Genomic DNA, 14411 nt, shown 5'->3' on the forward strand with positions numbered 1-14411 from the left:
CATGATTGTATACACACAGTGATTGAATTTTAATATATGTATACTTGTTAATTTCAGTTATCCCTGACGAAGGGCCGTCATGGGCCCGAAATGCATTGGATTTAAATAAACTGCTTGGATGAAATCGGCATTTGTCGTGTTCTTGCTAGAGGTTCGGCGGGCCCAGCTTGAACATTAGAAACCTAGGAAATAGCTTTTCCTTGCTGGCGGAGTTGAATACCTTTAAAAGGGACAGTGGATGACATATGGATCAAAAAGGAGTTAAAACGGAAAGAAAAACAAGTATTTGGATAAACGTATGCTGTAAAAGCACTTTCAAAGAAAGCAGTGCCATTGGACTTGGGGCAAAAGTAGTCCAATATAATGTTGTTCAGTTTAACACGTGCAAAGTGGGCTGAGCACGTTTCCCGTGTGCACGCGGCATCAAGTTTGAGGACAAAATAGAATCAATGAACTTTTATAAACAGGTGTGCAACCCATATACATACATACATTTTGTTTCACAATCAGCCCTAAAACTGGGTTGGCACCCGCCAAGATTAAAGGAACAAAAGAAATGTTGGGAACTTTTCTCGTTCTCCAAAGGCAAGGCGGAACATCTCATTTCTGAAAACATGTTTATTTGTTGGTGTCAGAAGAAGACTGTAATGAACTCAGAAATATTTAACGAGTTACATGTGGGCAATAATTTCCGACTTGAAAATTGTATTTCGGAATTGTTAAAGTGCATATTCACGTACATAGAATTGACTGTTATCATCAGCTGTAGTGTAGGATTATGGTAATTGTAGTGAGTGATGTTTGATCGGGTGGTTGGTAACATCACAGGTGATAATCCTTGTAAGAATAGTGGGAGGGTACCGGAAATGAGGGGCGCGAGTTCCTGTTTAAAAAACCGAAGGGAGAAAGTTAAAGGGAAATTTGAGCAGGCAACAATGGAAACGGATGTTAGTTTGTTTGGCAGGTACGTCATGAAAAAATTAATGTGAATGGAAGGAAGAGGGTGCAGTGAAGGAGGATAGAACGGCAAACACGCATAGGGGGTGATGAAAATGTTCTAGCATGATAATTTAAAGGGTACAGACAGGAAGGATGTGGTTGAAGGGCGTGTGATTGCCGTGTGGGGGTAAGAGAGAGGCTATACATTGGAATAATGAAGATTAACATGCTGAATGACAAAGCCGGTTAAAGAAAGGAAAGGACATATGCGCAGCGCAGAGTTAGAATTGTTAATAGAGGAAGCTGTGTATACGTGAATGGCAAGAAGGATGGGTTGAACCTGCGGGCTATAGCTAAGGAGACTACAGTTTTATTAATAAGGGAGTGCAGGATTTACTGTGAATAATGTGCAGTTGGAATATCGAATGTACCTTTTTTCATTAAGTCACTGTTTTTGCAGAGTGTAGATTTTATCATTGTTTCATAAAAGAAGACGTAAATATGCAGCGCTATGGCAAGCATAAACATGATTGTATACACACAGTGATTGAATTTTAATATATGTATACTTGTTAATTTCAGTTATCCCTGACGAAGGGCCGTCATGGGCCCGAAATGCATTGGATTTAAATAAACTGCTTGGATGAAATCGGCATTTGTCGTGTTCTTGCTAGAGGTTCGGCGGGCCCAGCTTGAACATTAGAAACCTAGGAAATAGCTTTTCCTTGCTGGCGGAGTTGAATACCTTTAAAAGGGACAGTGGATGACATATGGATCAAAAAGGAGTTAAAACGGAAAGAAAAACAAGTATTTGGATAAACGTATGCTGTAAAAGCACTTTCAAAGAAAGCAGTGCCATTGGACTTGGGGCAAAAGTAGTCCCAATATAATGTTGTTCAGTTTAACACGTGCAAAGTGGGCTGAGCACGTTTCCCGTGTGCACGCGGCATCAAGTTTGAGGACAAAATAGAATCAATGAACTTTTATAAACAGGTGTGCAACCCATATACATACATACATTTTGTTTCACAATCAGCCCTAAAACTGGGTTGGCACCCGCCAAGATTAAAGGAACAAAAGAAATGTTGGGAACTTTTCTCGTTCTCCAAAGGCAAGGCGGAACATCTCATTTCTGAAAACATGTTTATTTGTTGGTGTCAGAAGAAGACTGTAATGAACTCAGAAATATTTAACGAGTTACATGTGGGCAATAATTTCCGACTTGAAAAATTTATTTCGGAATTGTTAAAGTGCATATTCACGTACATAGAATTGACTGTTATCATCAGCTGTAGTGTAGGATTATGGTAATTGTAGTGAGTGATGTTTGATCGGGTGGTTGGTAACATCACAGGTGATAATCCTTGTAAGAATAGTGGGAGGGTACCGGAAATGAGGGGCGCGAGTTCCTGTTTAAAAAACCGAAGGGAGAAAGTTAAAGGGAAATTTGAGCAGGCAACAATGGAAACGGATGTTAGTTTGTTTGGCAGGTACGTCATGAAAAAATTAATGTGAATGGAAGGAAGAGGGTGCAGTGAAGGAGGATAGAACGGCAAACACGCATAGGGGGTGATGAAAATGTTCTAGCATGATAATTTAAAGGGTACAGACAGGAAGGATGTGGTTGAAGGGCGTGTGATTGCCGTGTGGGGGTAAGAGAGAGGCTATACATTGGAATAATGAAGATTAACATGCTGAATGACAAAGCCGGTTAAAGAAAGGAAAGGACATATGCGCAGCGCAGAGTTAGAATTGTTAATAGAGGAAGCTGTGTATACGTGAATGGCAAGAAGGATGGGTTGAACCTGCGGGCTATAGCTAAGGAGACTACAGTTTTATTAATAAGGGAGTGCAGGATTTACTGTGAATAATGTGCAGTTGGAATATCGAATGTACCTTTTTTCATTAAGTCACTGTTTTTGCAGAGTGTAGATTTTATCATTGTTTCATAAAAGAAGACGTAAATATGCAGCGCTATGGCAAGCATAAACATGATTGTATACATACAGTGATTGAATTTTAATATATGTATACTTGTTAATTTCAGTTATCCCTGACGAAGGGCCGTCATGGGCCCGAAATGCATTGGATTTAAATAAACTGCTTGGATGAAATCGGCATTTGTGGTGTTCTTGCTAGAGGTTCGGCGGGCCCAGCTTGAACATTAGAAACCTAGGAAATAGCTTTTCCTTGCTGGCGGAGTTGAATACCTTTAAAAGGGACAGTGGATGACATATGGATCAAAAAGGAGTTAAAACGGAAAGAAAAACAAGTATTTGGATAAACGTATGCTGTAAAAGCACTTTCAAAGAAAGCAGTGCCATTGGACTTGGGGCAAAAGTAGTCCCAATATAATGTTGTTCAGTTTAACACGTGCAAAGTGGGCTGAGCACGTTTCCCGTGTGCACGCGGCATCAAGTTTGAGGACAAAATAGAATCAATGAACTTTTATAAACAGGTGTGCAACCCATATACATACATACAATAGGTATTCTTTATGCCAATTCTATTAGAGAAACCATCAAACTCAACCATAATGATATACTTAAAAAGATTTCCTCTCTCATAGACGGTTGGTCCCCCCTTTTCTTATCCTGGTGGGGGAGTCTAGCAACTATTAAAATGATGCTTCTTCCCATTGTCAATTCTTTTCTCTCTATGCTTCCTACCTCTCTTCCGCATTTTTTCTTTAAAACCATAAATATCCTCCTATCCAAATTCTTATGGAATAAACGCAAAGCTAGGATTTCTCTCGCTCGTCTCCAACAACCCAAAGAATTAGGTCGGATTAATTTTCCTAACATCTCAGCCGTTACTTTAAAACAAATTTGGCCTTTCCTAACAGATTTGTCTTCTCCTCCCTTAACTGCTTGGAGCTCCGTAGAACTTGCGCAACTCTCTCCTTTTTTTTCCTTACTGCTACTCGCCTATCGGAACCTCCGAAGAGATTTCTTTCTCCCATATTTAAACACTCTAAAGAATTAGCTCTTTTACTGTTTAGTTCCTTTTTTTCACAAGCTCACCTTCACTTATTAACTCCAATTTGGCATAATAAGTCTCTAAAGATGAATAAAAGAGTACTTTTCTGGTAAGAATGGATTGATAAAGGCATCGTTACATATGATCACTTACTTATTGACAACTCCGTAAGAACTTTCCCAGATATCCGTGAACACTTTCATCTCTCTAACACATACTCTTCCCAATATCCCTTGCTTTCTCATGCCCTAACCTCTATCATCTCTCAGAATAGACCCCTGACCACCACAGTACCTCTTATCTCCACAAGATTTTTCTATTCCTTTTAGGGCTGCCGCCATATATAAATTACTTTCCCTTCCCACTACTGAGAGGCTTAAATCTCCACTTGAACTCTTATGGGAAAGAGACCTAGTTCAAGAATTTTCACTCCAGGTCTGGGACACTTTATGGTCTAAAATACATTCTGTCTACCATTCCGCCAGTACCACACAGACTTTATACTTTTTTTATAACAGACTTTTTTTACTCCATCTGAGCTTCACAAATTCAAGTTATTTGACTCCAAAACATGTTGGCCCTGCTCCTATGCAAATAGTGATCTTTTACACAAGTTTTTTCATTGTCCTGTGGTTAAAACCCTTTGGTCTCGTATCTGGCCAAAAGTGAATGACATTTTAGCTACCGACTATTCTTTTGAGAGTGTACATATTTTTTGGGGTGGTTCTTCACCTATATGGAATGTTCATAGTAATGTAAGTAAATTTATAGACCTATATATAGCTATCTCTTTTCAAATTATTACAACCAACTGGAAGGGTTCTTCGAAGATTTCATATAATGCCTGGTGGAATTTGTTATGTCATCACCATAGGCTTGACGTGCCTTTGCCACTACTGTACCTTTATTAATAAAAAAAGACTTGTTATGGTTGCCTTTAACTGATTTCCTCTCTAGACATGTTACTTGAATTTTTACCTGTTTTTTCCCTCTACTTCTTTACCGATGTGTTTTATTTGCACTTCTCCTTAACTTTCATATAGCATTTTTAAGGTATTGAATATATTTTTTGGTTGCCCTTCTTTTCTTCCCCTCCTTTCCCCTCTCTCTCTTTCCTTTCTCTTTTTTTCTCCTCCCCACGAAATAAAATGCTTTTAAAGCTTTGTTCCTTAGTATAGTTCTATAGCCCTCTTGGGGGTTGTATTGCATAATGGTACATTGTATTGTTCCTATATATTTTTAATGCCACTTGTAATTGTAATGATGTTTTACTTGGTTTATCTTATTTAATAAAGCTTTTTAAAACTGAAAAAAGAGGTGGCAACTGCAAGCTCCACAGTGGCTCACTTTTTCAGATGCCCATTCCAGTGACCCAATCCTGGGGCCACTGGAGATTTCCAAGCCATTGCAATGCGTTGTTTACACAGTATGCATTTTAGGCTGATAAACCAACAGTCCTGTTTATTCTGTTTGGTCCGACACATTAAACCTAAAAAACAAAGACGGGGCTCTTGCTCCAAATTCCTGGCAATTAGAAAGGGTAGAGAACTTAATAAAACAACTTCTACAATCTTGACAGGAGGAAATGGTGATAGGAATGGGGCAGAGATGTGAAATGAAGGGCAATTAGAGGAGAGTGAGAGGATAGAAAAGATAAGGGTAAGGAAAAAAGAAGGATAAGAAAAAATAATGGTACAGAAAGGGGGGGGGGTTTGAAATGAGAGTAAAGTTGTGAGCAGAAGGGAAGAGTAGAAATATTACGGAATGGCTGACTAGACGGGTAGTACGAGGCTGATGTGTGCCACAAAGTAGAGAATGTGATGAAGATGCTGTTAGAGGTGGATGAAGGATGATATAGCAGCAGAGTGGCCATGAGCAATGTGAGTGATGGGAATCGGGTAATTGATAGAACTGCACTGAGAAAGGGACGCGAGGTGAGTAGAGGGAGATGAGTAGGGACGAGGGAAGGTGGAGGAGGAGGCGTAGGATGATGAGAAACGAAAGTAACGAAAGAGAATCGTAATGAACAAATGCTAAATTGTACTGGGGCAGAGCAGGAGTGCTAAGAGGAGAGTGGTTGGACAGAAGGGAGAGAAGAATGTTGGGCAGGGATGGTGATGGAGACGAAGGGGGCAATAGGATAGGAGAGACTAGAGGGAAAAAGGAGGAAGAGGAGGGAACATGCCAGTTACAATTTAGAAAAGACCGTTTAGTCGTGAGGCACTCATATGAGCTACACATTTGAACTTTGTTCCAGTTAAAATACATTCTATTCAAAGGCCGGACAGCCGAACATTGGTGAAGAGCGAGCCACCAAAGTACAATTCCAGTTGTTATCCTCAGAACCTGCCCTCTTGGCACAGTGGACAGCTAAGGGAAGAAACAGGCACACATTTGATGTTTGTCCAGTTGGTGACTTTGGTTGTTCTTTCAATTTTTAAGAGACTGAGTTGAAATAAATTGACAGCAGAAGGCACTATCAACAACATCAAAAAGTCGCACAGCCCTTAATGATATCTTTAAAAGGTGCATGTCCCCCTAGTCTTTGCAGATCTTCTGCATACACACACTGTATATTCCATGCCATGATGCTGCCGCTGTTTACAATGTTGAGAGTTGTCAGTGGAGAACAGGTTCAGGGCAGCGAGATCGCAAGGTCCATTTTCACACACCCACACAAGAACAAACACTTGGAGGGAGGTAGCTCAAGCTTCTTTACATACGCAAAACTGTCACGCCACAAGCAGCAGCAATGACAGTGAGGATGACAGAAGAGGGCGGGCGGAGAAAGTCATGTTTTAGTTGACGAGAGAGGAGGTTGTGTTTCAAAGAGCAGATGTTGAAGCAGAACGAGGGAAGGGAGGTAGGTAGGAGTATGAGAGAGAAAGAGGGAGAAGGGTGAGGCAAAGTGAGGAAGGATAGTGAGGAAGGGAGATTGAGGTTGGTGAGATGAGAAAGAGGAGGTGGGTGAGGAAGAGAGTGATAATAAGGCATGACAGAGAAAGAAAGGTGAAGTGAGAGAAAAGAATAAAGTGGAAACAGAAGAATAAGGTGGAAGTCGAAGAACACTGAGAGGATAGTGAAGTAGATAAAGATAGGTATGAGATTGAGGCAGAAAGTGAGGAAAGTAAGGAGAGAAAGAGATTAGGGTAAGGTAGAAAGAGAGAAAGGGGAGACCACTGCAGGGAGGCAGGAGATGGCAAAATAAATGTGAGGCAGAGAAAGAGGTGGTTGAGGTGAGGAGAAACGCTGATGAGGGAGGATGATGAACAGGGTGAGAAGAGCAAGGTGAGGTGGGGACAGAGAAGAGTGAGGTGAACAGAAAGGATAGTGGCAGAGGGGGAGCAAAAGAGATCAAGAGCTTAAGTACCAAAGAAACCCTTAGAAATAGAGTTAAAACTAGTAGGCACTACCCTCACAGTAGGCAGCGCATGCAGCGTATCCCCCGCCCCCTACAAGACCATCTAGCATGCCCAGACCCAGGTTTCATATACCCAGGAGACGCTGCACAAATCCATTTATCAACAAGGCCCACCTATCCTTCTTCATGGCCCTTGATCTCGAATGGCCTGTTCTACTGCTAATTTAGAGTGGGGTTACTGCTGACTTTCTGATAGCAGAGCACCAGCCAGCTCCATGCTAGAAACACCTGTTGCATCAGAACCACAGGCTCCATGGGACTGTAAGGCCTGTCCTAGTTAAAGTGGAGCTTGCAGCGCTGCTTATTTCTGCCTGGATCTGGTATGCATGGTATGGCACTGAAGCTGGGAGAAACAAGCACTGAAAAAGTTAATAGGTCTTGCCTTTTGGACATAATGACCTTAACAATTTTTTTTAACAATGCTTTGCAGCACGGCTAAAGAGTAGACAAAAAACAAAGGTAACGTGACGCATCTGCCTCTATGCATGTTCCTCAAAAATGACACAGACACCCTTTCTTTTTATTTCCCGATCCAAGTTGGATCAGTAAAGAAATGTTTTAAGTAGTGCAAAAGCCTTTCTTGTGAGGCACAGGTTGGTGGGAAGCAACACGTAGGGTGCCAATGGGGTTAGGTGACCAGGCGTCCCGGCTTTGCTCGGGCTGTCCCTGTTTTTCGGCAGCTGTCCCGGCAGATTTCAGGAAATTAAGCTCATGTCCCGATTTTTTGAGAGGGTCAGCTGAAAAGGGTGGGAGGTATTTGTTTATGTTTCGCAAAGCAGGGCTAGTTGGCATCTGAAAAGCATTTTCATTAACAGGCATGCAACTGGCTTTAAAAAAGGCATTTTATGTATTTTCTTACTGCCTTTTCCGTAATTTTCAGCTAAGGAGCACTGTCTTTCTGTGCACTGTGTAGAAGTAAAATTGTAGTCCTTCTATTTTTGGAAAATGTCCCGGTTTTTAGCTTTAAAATTCTGGTCACCCTACAGTGGGGGGAAACAACATGGATGAATGGGTGGGGAAAGAAGCAATATGGGAGACAAAGCAATACTGGGGTACAACCATTATAGACGGCACACGTGGGGGAAGCAATATGGAGAGCAGGGGGAAGAAACATGAATCAAAGAGAGGAACGTGGAGTTCTGGGGGGAGAGAAGCACACAGACTAGAAAGAGGAAAGTTAAGCGGTTGGTGGGAAGCACAGAGGTAAGAAAGCAATGTGGGGGAGAGAAGCACATGAAGGCGAGCACAACATGGACAATGGAAGGGTGAAGTACAGGGGTAAGAGATAACAACAATTATCGTGGTGGAGGGAAAAGGGCAGTACATAGGGAGATTGCTGAACTACACATGCACACTTGTGGAGTGCTTAAATAAAAAATAAGTAGTGGTCAAATTTAGGGAGTGGAAGAACACAAGTGATGTGTCCATGTTCCAAGGGAGGGAGAAACATAAGAAGAGGAAGTAAAGCCCACACAAGCTGACAAATAAAAAGCAAGCAAATAAGAGTGACAGCAAAGCCACACTAAAAGTAGGTCTTTTCAGCAACAAACAGCTTGTGCTGTCTGGTAGGTGAGACCTAAAAGTACAATGTTCCCAAAAATCATAATCACTCTCTCAGCATTCTCCCCTCTTACAATAGACCAAGTAACCAACTGGTTGAGGCAAATTAAGTCAGGATCACCTTTTGACTCATGTCCGCCAAGAGTTATGCAGCTAGGTACAGCCGCAGTTCCTGAACATCTCTTGGGGATCTTTAATCAAATGCTCCAGTGTGGATATTTCCCTAAAAATTGCAAAGTTGCATCACTCCTTCCTCTTTTAAAAAAAGACAATCTGAATGCTGATAATCCCAACAATTATAGGCCAATATCTCGTCCCGGCCAAACTGATAGAGAAAGCTATAAACACTGAGCTCTCTCTATTCATCCAGGTTCACAACTTACTGGATCCCTATCAGTTTGGCTTCAGAAGCCAACATAACACTGAGACAGCCCTGATACAGCTGCAGAATATGTCAGAACAACTTTAGACAAAGGAGGTAACGCTGCCTTTCAGCAGGGTTCCATACTGTTAACCATCAACTTCTTATCAACCGGCTGTTCAAGACAGAAGTTAGAGGTACTGCTCTTAAACTCCTCAGCTCATTTCTCACTGACAGACTCCAGTATGTGGAATGTAACGGTCAAGGATCGACATCTTTCACCCTTTACCTGTGGCATACCACAAGGGTCGGCATTGAGTCCCACCCTTTTTAATCTGTATGTTACACCTCTGGCTTCTCTATTCAAAAGCCTTGGCTTCTCGGTTGTCTCCCATGCTGACGACACCCAGATTGTAGTGTCAGTCACACAGAATGCTGATAACACAGTTAAATGCTTTCACAATTGCATGGGACAGATTGGGAGGTGGATGTCCAACAATTGTCTGAAACTGAACTTAGACAAAACTGAGGTGCTACTCTTTAACAATCGACCATCCTTTTGGTCCCCTTGCTGGTGGCCTCAAGAATTAGGTACCCTCCCCATCCCGGTGACAAAGGTGAAAAACCTGGGAGTACAGTTTGATGAAAAACTTTCTTTTGTGGGTCATGCCAATGCCATTACCTCGTCATGCTTTTTCATCTTTAAATCACGCAGGAAGGCTTTCCCTTTGATCCCTCTGGACCTACGCAAAGCAGTGATCCCAACACTGATTTTTTTCTAAAATAGATTACAGTAATGGGCTCTTCCTGAATGCCCATTAGAAAGCCCTGGATAAACTACAAATGGTTCAAAACGCAGACACCAGGCTCCTTTTAGGAATTCCAAAATATTAGTCAGTGTGCAAGTCTCCCCCCCTACTCCACTGGCTCACGGTCAAAATGTTACGGGTTATGTTCAGGTCTCTTTGCATAGCCTTTAAGGCCCTCAATTCTGAAGGTCCATCTTCAATTAAGCAACTCTTCCATTGTTACATCCCTGCCAGAACCTTAAAATCGTCCTCCCAGGCTAACTTAGTTGTTCCCAAGTTTAAAAGAGCTACCTGGGGAGGCAAGAGCTTTGCAGTGGCCACTGCCAAACTCTGGAATACGATGCCACTAACACTCAACACTTCAAAAAATGTATACACATTTCGGAAAGCTCTAAAAACTTAATTATTCAACCACTAGTTCATTACGTTTTTCTACCTCTCTTGCTTCACTAGGGCTGTAGTTATTCTCTACTTGAACCCACCCTGTTTTGGTAGTCAGCGCCTAGACACTTGCGGGTAGTAGTGCGCATTAGAAATCATAATTTCATTTCATTCATTACAATGATGTAAAACTCTTGATTGATTTCAGTAGTTTTAGTTAGAGATACACAGGTTTGCTATATTATTTGTGTATCTAAGTTGTGCTTGCTCAATCAATCAATCAAGTGACTTGTAAAGCCGACTATTCACGCATAAGGGTCTCAAGGCGCTGGGGAAGGGGACACTGCTGATCTGTCGCAGGCACTGTGGTTAAGTCGAAGAGCCAGGTCTTGAAGTCCTTCCTGAATTGGGGGCGTATGGATGATTGTCTTGGGTGGAGAGGCAGGGTGTTCTTGGTCTTTGCTGCGAAGTAGGAGAAGGATCTTCCTCCGGCTGTGGTCTTGCGGATACGTGGGATGGTGGCCAGGGCCAGTTCGGTAGAGCAGAGGTATCTGGTGGGTGCGTGGAATACAAGGCGGTGGTTGAGGTATGCTGGTCCTGTGTCTTGTAGGGCTTGGTAGTCATGTGTGAGTAGCTTGAACGCAATTCTTTAGTTGACTGGGAGTCAGTGGAGGTCTCTCAGGTGGCTCGTGATGTGACTGTAGCAAGGGTTATTGAGGATGAGTCTGGCGGAGGTGTTCTGGTTGCTCTGCAGTTTCTTAAGGAGTTTCTGGGTGATGCTGGTGTAGAGTGCGTTGCCATAGTCGAGTCTGCTGCTGATGAGTATGTGGGTGACTGTCTTTCCGGACTCGGTGGGAATCCACTTGAAAATCTCTCAGAGCAAGCATAGCGCGTGGCAGCAGGATGATGAGACGGCATTGATCTGGTGGTTCATGGTGAGGAGTCCAAGATGATGTCAAGATTTTGTGCGTGGCCTGTGGGTTTGGTGGGGCTCCAGTATCTGCCAGCCATCAGGAGTTGTCTCAGGCAGAGGGGGTGGAGCCCAAGATGAGGACTTTGGACTTCTCTGAGTTAAGCTTGAGCAGGCTGTCCTTCATCCAGGTGGCGACAACCTTCATCCCATTGTGGAAATTGGTCTTGGCGACTGTGGGTTTGTTGGTGAGGGAGAGGATCAGCTGGGAGTCGTCGGCGTAGGAGACAATGTTGAGTCTGTGGTTCCTGACAATGGCTGCAAGTGGGGCCATGTAGATGTTAAAGAGAGTGAGGCTGAGGGAGGAGCCCTGAGGCAATCTGTAGCTGATCTCTGTGGGTTCAGAGTGGAATCGTGGTAGCCTGACTCTCTGTGTTTGGCCGGTGAGGAAGGAGCGGATCAATTCATGGCTTTTTAGCGGATGTCCGCGTCATGGAGTCTTGTGGATAGGGTGCAGTGGGAGACGGTGTCGAAGGCACCCAAGAGATCCAGGAGGATGTGGGCTGCAGCTTAGCCTCGGTCGAGGAGGGTGCGGACGTCATCTGTGGCGGCGAGAAGGGCAGTCTCGGTATTGCGATTTCTTAGGAAGCCGGATTGGGAGAGAAAGATTTCTGGCTGTTGCATGCAACTCTCTGATTTTGCACTCAAATGATTTTGGGGCATTGGCCAGCTTCAAGTAGTTTTTTTCCAGCCCTTTGCACTATTAGTGCTTGGGACATGACTGATGAATGGGAAGCACTGTCTTACTCTGCATGAGGTTACAAGAAGATATCCAGATTTCTGTTTTAGCTATGTAGTGTTTAATGCAGTTAATGGATACAATATTGCTGATATCTGCACATTGTCTGCATGTTGGTGATATGAAAGATCAAGTGTAATTAGGACATCCACCAGTGGTTCCAGAAACAAATTAAAAAAGACGAGTGAAAGTTCTGAACCCTGAGAACCACGTAAATAATTTCTTATAGGCTGCGCGTTCTAAATGTAACAATCTAGGTATGGATTACTCAAATTGTGACTTCTATGTACCCCCACTTAATCATTACTTTAGTCAGAGGACCCACACCGAATCATTATTGGGTCCAGGGACCCCCAATGAGTCATTACTGGAATTTGGGAACCCCGTCCTAGGAACTTCTGAGGATTTGAACCACAAAATAATACACAGTATTACAGAAACAATCATTCATCAAAGAAATATTTTATTTACTTCTGTCAGGACTGGAGGTGAGTATTATACCTTACTTTCTTCATTTTATTAAGATAGAAGCCATAACTTTAATAACATCATGTCTTCAACACTAAACTACTTTCCCCAGGAACCTCAGGGATAATTAAAAGTAAGAAAGTCCATCCGAGAGGCTTGCTGGGCTTGTCTTTATAGTCATTTGTCTCCTTCACACGTCCTCTTTCTTCGCTGCTCCAGCCCGCCAGTTAATTACCTATTAGAAGGCTCTTCCTGTGACTGTGGGGTTACTGACTGGTTTGGACTGCGTTAGGTATTTGTACTGTTGTGAACTAACTTGTGGTTGATTACAGGTTATCTTGTCCCTGCAGGAGCACTTCTTGCATGCTTCTATGCAGAGTATCAGGCTGCCATCGGCCTGCGGGGCCGCGTCAAAAGTGAGGTCCTCCGGCCTCTGTAGGGAGCTGGTTCTCAGAAGCACCTGGCATGCTCCTCACAGACTCCGCATGTAGGGAGGAGAGATCAAAGAGACAGCATGCCAATTGTGAAGTCCTGGCTGCAAACGCCCGCTGTCTGGAGTCTGAGGTCCCGAGGGTGTCTGTATTAATTTCTGAGCTCAGTAGATTTTTGCTGGCAGGCACTTGGGATACTGACCCAGGCTGTTTATACCCTGTGTATTATAAAAGGTGACTGGTGTCCAGGGCAGTAGCCTAATCTGGGCCCCTGTGTGCCCCCATATACTACTGGTCTCCCAGTACCACTATTACTACATCATACAAAATACTCAGGTGGCTCCTCTGGGTATGAGGGGGAGCAACACCTCCCCTTTGAAGATGATTTCTGCAGGGTGGTGGAATGCCTTGATATACACGGCAGCCTCATACACCATAAAGCTCTATGAGAAGACTTTACATTAGCTCATTTGACAGCTGACAGGCATCCCTCTTTTGGAGGGAAGACTCTGCCAGGCCTTCTGTACCACTTCAGCGAGGGTCGCCAGGAGTGAAGCCTGTTAAGGCGGCCACAAAGCACAAACATGCCAAAGGGTAGATACCAACACTTTTGTTAGGCTTAAGAAATAATTTCTGGGTTTTCGGGTTCCCCCTGTTCGATTTTACAACACCAAACCCCTTTACTGAGTGCTCAGACCCAGGGACCCATGTCCTCGAGACATCTGGGGCCCCCTCACTGGATCTGGACGACGCAGATGACTTGATCAGGATCTGGGTAACTCCAGACCACGACACCCATCCCGAAGGATTTCACACTGGCTCCCTCCAATGCTAGTGGATGTATGACGTTACAACGCAGGCTATTACAACGCCTGCCTTTACAACGCGGTTTTTACATTGCAAACCTTTACAACACATAGCGCTTAGAGGTGCTGGATAGTGGTAAGTTTAATTTTCTATTCCAACTCCAGTCCCCGTGGACACTAGGGAAGGTGTTGGATAGAAAATGAAACTTATACCCTATCCTAGAGCGCCCCCCAGCGCAATGCGTTGTAATGGTTTGCGTTGTAATGACTGCGTTGTAATGGTAGTGCGTTGTAAAAGTTTTGTTTTAAAGGTTGTTCACCATGCTAGTACATCTTCCAGTCTAATTATAGACATGCTGGATCCAGAGGACTTCACCCACCCCCCACCTTACAACAAAGTGGCAGGGGACAAAGTGGCAGCGTATATTGCAATCATTTGAAGAAGCCTCTTGACCAAGAAGTGCACAACTGCCTTAGGGTGAAATGCTCATGCCCATTTCCAAGTTAAGGATCTTCTTTCCCTCTAAAGGGTGGCCACAAAAACAAA

This window comes from Lissotriton helveticus, chromosome 3_1, assembly GCF_964261635.1.
Source record: "Lissotriton helveticus chromosome 3_1, aLisHel1.1, whole genome shotgun sequence".
In the NCBI taxonomy this organism is placed as follows: domain Eukaryota; kingdom Metazoa; phylum Chordata; class Amphibia; order Caudata; family Salamandridae; genus Lissotriton; species Lissotriton helveticus.